Source organism: Diabrotica virgifera, chromosome 5 (genome assembly GCF_917563875.1).
Source record: "Diabrotica virgifera virgifera chromosome 5, PGI_DIABVI_V3a".
In the NCBI taxonomy this organism is placed as follows: Eukaryota; Metazoa; Arthropoda; class Insecta; order Coleoptera; family Chrysomelidae; genus Diabrotica; species Diabrotica virgifera.
This window is the reverse complement of record NC_065447.1, coordinates 147,490,038-147,496,037: the sequence shown is the minus strand read 5'-3', so window position 1 is coordinate 147,496,037 and position 6,000 is coordinate 147,490,038. Positions and strand designations below refer to the sequence as shown.

Below are 6,000 nucleotides of genomic sequence, written 5' to 3'. Positions count from 1 at the left end.
CAGGTTTTACTGTATTACGAAAAAGGATGAAATGTGAGATTCTATCTAACAGCGCGACTACTCGCGGGTTAAAGCTAATTAGCTCTCCCCAAAGCCATAAATTCCACAAAAAGAAGAAGAAGAAAAAAAAATTCCTAGGCATTACTACACCCTTCCTCGAGGCACTTACGAATTTTTTTTTAAATTGCAAAATTTTTCATCAAGTTATCGCGAAAAGGGATAAAAATTGAGATTCTATCTCACCGCGCGACTACTCGCGGGTTAACAGAGCGAATACACGGATCATACGACATTTGACAGAAGCTCGAAACAAATGACAATCGATGAAAGTTGTTTACGGACAATACAATTTTTGGTGACACAGAACACAGAACATGGACATTCTGTACTTGCCAAAAATGAACATGACAGTATGACGGTGTTGCCATATCGGTATATATTCTTCTAAATTAATCTTGCTATCAGTAATTTATTCAACATAAAAATTAAATATTTATATTATAAATATCTTAAACTAGTTTATTACTTTGTATGTTTTGACTTTAATTGGATAAATTAAATAAATCGGAACAATAACACAGAAGTCAAAGGTTAGCGATGACAACAGTGCTATTATTAATAAATATGGAGTTTACTTGCAAAATCGTGATTTCAGTTTGTTAAATTAAGAATAAATATCTAAATAATGAAGAATTAGAACTTGGATTCGAGTGTGATAGTGTATTTATAGTAATTCTAAGTGTTTTTAGAAATCATTTTAAAATTTGTTGTGCAATATACATCAATTCTGTGCTTGGCGATTTTGAAGTTTTGGACATCAGCTGAGAGACATTTCATAATTTGTAGACAGCAATTTCTTATTTGTAAAAACTTAAAAACTACAACAAACTGGAGCGACTACCAGAGTACCTCCGCGACACCGTGGATTGGTTTATAGGGTATGTGATTTTATCTACCCTTTGTTTCCTCTTTCAAATACACATGTATTTTATTAAGACTGAATATTTCCCAATATACAGTTTACCTAAATTATAGATCTAGATAGTATAGGTACTTTATAACTACCATCATGAAAGATTCTAGATTCAGTAGTTCTATATTTAACAAAAGGGTAATTATTTAGCCAGGGATTTCCATTTTCTCAGTAACCCTTATAATGATCTTTCTTTCACTAAATGCTTCATCTCTCTATGGTCATTGTAGTCTGCCCCTTTTTTGGGTCCTCATTAATTTATTTTATATTTCCATATATTTTCTGCTCATAGAATGCTTTTACCAACCCTTTACCACAACATATTATTTTTCCTGCGTTCTCTTATATCTATTCATTGTTGTGATATATTTTTTTAGTCCCAATGTTTTTCATTTTACACAAATGTTAGTTTTTATTGCTGGTATTTTTCTTTTGTTCTATTGTTTTGTTGTATTTATCAGCAATAAATTGTATATGGATTGAGACTTTGTACTATAAAATTAATTATCATTTTCTTTGTTTTATTGTTAAAGTTTTTGTTATAAATTACAGGATGCTCCTCACTTACCCTGCAGTGCTAACATAAACTGTTATTGTTGCATCTCATTTCATAATTACATATATTTGTTTATTTAGAACATTCCTGTACAAAATGCTTAAAAATATTTTTGTATGTATTGTATTGTCATTATTATTATTCATATTACAATTTATTTATCAAGGAAATTTCGTTCTGTTTATCTTATAATTTTTTCACCTGATATGATCACATTTTTTCGGGTATAATATAACAATCTTCTAATCAAAAACGTAGTAGGAACAAGTTCATTTCTGGCTGATATTTTCCTGTTTTTTTGCAGTTACTGTAACTGTGACAGAGGTCAATGTGATTGTTACTATTTAATTTTTTATTTAATTTTAGAAGAAAAAGAATTTTTACATATATTGCACCATCAGTGCAAAACTGTTGTAAGTCAAATTAAGGAATCTTCGAGATAAAGCTGATTTTGTTTATTTTGGTGCTAATATCGGTGAAATAAAACACAGGTTTTAATAAAAATTAACATTTAAGTAATTATGTTTTTGCACGCATTTCAGTCTATATTACATTAACCAAAAATAAAAGTAAAAATAAAATGATACTAATGATAAAAAAAATTATGAATTTCAAAGTTACAACAATTTTGCACGGAGAAAATTGTTAATCACTACATATTTACTATTATTTGTCCTCTTCTCCTACATCATGTTGTGTCGAAATATTTTCATACAAACTATGATGACCTTCTGGTATCATCATATTCGAATGGCATATGTATACCAAATCTTTCTTTTTGACCATTTGAATTTTTGGCTATTCCTTGTAGGCAGGTGTAAGCAGCACTTCTGGCATATTATGCATAGTCCGGGATGTTTTTTTTTTAGATTAAAAAATTTCATTCGTCTGGTATTAAACTTTACATTTTAATGGATTCCAAGAAATCAGATAGGTGCCTAGATTAAATACCTAATAAAACGGCTTATCACTAGCGGCAATAACGTTTTGTGTATTCTTTTTCCAAAGTCAGTTTGCCAAGTGTCGGCTTTTGAGATTCGTTGATGCCGATGCCGACCATTGGCGTGGAAATTAAGAAAAAGGATCAGTTCATCACTCGCATATTTCAAGAAAAATCATAATTTTTTATTAATTTTTGCATAATTATATTTAGGAAAATCTCTCAATTTTTGGGCAGAAATTGTTTAAACAATTTTTTAAACAAATTCAAAATATCACCTTTTGTGCTCCAAAAAATATTTTTTTAGGTTTTTGGGTGACTCGAAATAAGAAAGGTACTTTGTCATTTTTCTCAAAAGTTAATAGTTTTCGAGTTATAGGCGATTTAATATCTGAAAAATGCGAAAATACGCATTTTGGAGGTTTAAAACTCATATTAAAATTATTATCTTTGAGGTTGTCAAGAGCTTAAATTGAAGTTTAAATACCTATTCATTTTGAAGATTCTGAACAGTAATCGGGTATAACTTCGATTTAGACCGTTGTTTTTTAATTGTTAATTATGCGCGTCCATCCGATTTTTATGCCGTATACTATTTCAAAAATTTCTTATTTTGCTTTGTTCTGAAAAACATTTTTTTGTTTATTTTGTGTGTCATTCTAAACAAAAAAGGTTTCTTGTAATTTTCTAAGATGTTAATAGTTTTCGAGTTGTAAGCGATTTAAAATCTGAAAAATGCAAAAAATACGCATTTTCGAGGCTTGAGAACTCATATGTAAGTTATAGTTTTTGAGGTTATCGTGTGCTTAAATTGAATTTTAAACATTCATTTTCAAGATTCTAAAGAGAAATCGGGCCTAACTTTAATTTAGACCGTTGTTTTTAATTGGTAATTATGCGCGTCTATCCGATTTTTATGCCGTATACCATTTCAGAAATCTCCTATGAACTTCTCAGAACAATGAAAAGAAATATTTTGTGTTTAGAATGGCCTACAAAATCTAAAAAAAATGTTTTTTGAAATAGTATACCGCATAAAATCGGATGGACGCGCATAATTAACATTTAAAGAATAACGGTTCTAAATTGAAGTTAGACCCGATTACTATTCAGAATCTTGAAAATGAATGTGTTCAATTTAAGCTCTTGACAACTTCAAAAATAATAATTTAAATATGAGTTTTTTCTTAGACGAAAACTATCAACTTTTGAGAAAAATGACAAGGTACCTGTCTTGTTTAGAATGACCAAAAAATTTAAAAAATTATATTTTGGAGCAAAAAAGGCGATGTTTTAAAGTTTAAACAAATTCTGCACAAAAAATTAGCTCGACGCCCTTCAGATTTGTTTAAGGGGATATTTTTGAACAGGAATTTGCAAATAAATCGAATTATAATTTTTTTCAGATTGGAACGTCCTCACAATATGGAATATCTACCTAATTTCTTTGTAATAAACTAATAAGTTATAAACTGTCTTATAAACATTGATAAACGTCCTTTGCAGCGGTGTCAACCCTACCCAATTTTTTATTTCGTCGCTTTCGTTTTAAGGAATGATATGTAACAGTTCCTAATTTAACAATTTTTTAGATCGTCTTATACCCGATTTTTGTTAATTCCTGAATTCTCGAAACAATTGCATTATCAGTCATTCCAGTATATTCTTTTTTGAAACGAGTTACCATTGGACGTGCAAATCGTTGTTTTTTAATTCGATTTATTATTTATATAGTAGCAAAATATAACCTAACCTTCCAGTTACAACTACGCCACTGTTGGATGGACAACGACAAAATTTGTTTGTAGAGACAGGTGTTCCGCTGTGCTGTGTTGCCACCAACGATGGCCGAAATACGATGCCAATTTAACGCTAGGCAGAGTAGGGACGAACTAACTAATAGTGTTCTTTTGTTGTTGAATTGAAACGAAATATATAAGTAATGGATGTGACCATCACAGTTTGGTTATTTATTACTTAAAATTTGATACTTTCAATGTTTAAACTTGTTTTAACATTAAAGCAAATTTTTAATATCTCGTTAAAATCATCAACATGGCAACGTCAATTTAAAAGGGGCTTCTTAATTTTGTCCCTCCTACAGTGTTGCCGATACTCTAAAATTTCTTTAAAGTATAATATATACAAAGTTGGTTCAATTTATTAGTGAAGGCCCATTGAAATTTTAAGTACCTAGTTAACTAATTTATATATTTTTTAAGAATATTTTGATATTATCTTTCCAACAGTGTCATTGAATAACAATTGAATAGTAAAGTAGAGAAAACATTTTCAGAATATATAAACTTAGTAATTTTTGGAAATATATCTGACAACATTGATTCGAAAGCCGGTCTCTTTGATATCAATATGACTGCTGATTATGTTGGAAAATTATTAGTGGATAAACCGTAAATCAAAATTATTATTATGAGATACACATTTAGTGTTAATGCACTAGTAATTGAGCTACAACAGGCTGCTTGATATCGAAGCCATTGAAATGTTCTGTGCAAAACTGTTGTAACTCTGTTAGGGAGCGTTCAAGTATTACGTAACGCAGTTTGGGGGGAGGGGGGTCTTGTAAAACGTTACGGTGCATTACATGGGGGGGAGGGGGTTCGAACAAAGCGTTACGTAACATTCTTTTTAACTTAATAAAAAAAACTACATAATTTCTTTTATATTTTACATAGACCCCTGAATTTTATTATGTTGCACCTTCACGCAGGGTTACCTAGGTGTACTGATTTTTCAGTAGACCTACTGATTTGAACTCCGATCTACTGAAAACTGTATAAAATGTACCGAAAAATCTAAAAAAAATTCATTGCTCAAATATAAACCATTTCTCATTCATATTACACAACCCAAAGCCCAACATCCAACAGCGCATTGTTCTCTCGTTTCACTTCACCTAAATTATATTTGATGGTAAAGTTAGCGACATAGGATTTTCAGGGTAAAAATGATGTCAAGTGACTTTAACAAGGGACTCTTTCGTTGAGAATTGTTTTGTTTTGAATAGACCATGTGTCATATTATGTTTCCAATATCCGGAACTGTTCCCTCGGAGTTATTTATGAGTTTAGGGTTTATCTGATAAATAGATAGGTAGCTACTTTATATTTTGGTATAAATGAAATGGGTAATTTTTGTCTTTTCTTTGGTTTAGTACTTATTCTGTTTCCAATTTCCAATAACTGCAGAGCGTGTTTTGTTAAGTTGTGGTATTTAGACTTTGCGGTGCTGATTTTAATAATTAAATATCAGATAAGCAGTACTTTGTTTTTAATTTATTAATTAGAAATGAATAATAATTAATTTTTATAATTTATATTTTTGTTGGGAATGATGGAAAGATGAAAAGACACATATGGGATTAAGAGGTTGCAGAGGGAACGACATGCTCATAAATCATGTATGTTTTCTGAAGTCCATAACATGCAGTATCGTTTTCAGCAGTAGGTATTCATTAATGTTTTAAATACGTAAATTTTCAAATTATTTAAAAATGTCTTTAAATAAAAA

The 6,000-nt window shown here is 30.1% G+C and overlaps 1 protein-coding gene across 1 annotated transcript in view; it reads left to right on the top strand.

Moving 5' to 3' along the window:
- The first annotated feature begins 563 nt into the window (after window positions 1–563).
- LOC114336692 (MOB kinase activator-like 2) overlaps window positions 564–6,000 on the top strand; it is a 392,967-nt gene continuing 387,530 nt past the window's right edge. The window contains exon 1 of the mRNA XM_050650430.1: window positions 564–938. The gene's annotated coding sequence lies outside the window, so the exon portion shown is untranslated. The remainder of the gene's footprint in view (window positions 939–6,000) is intronic.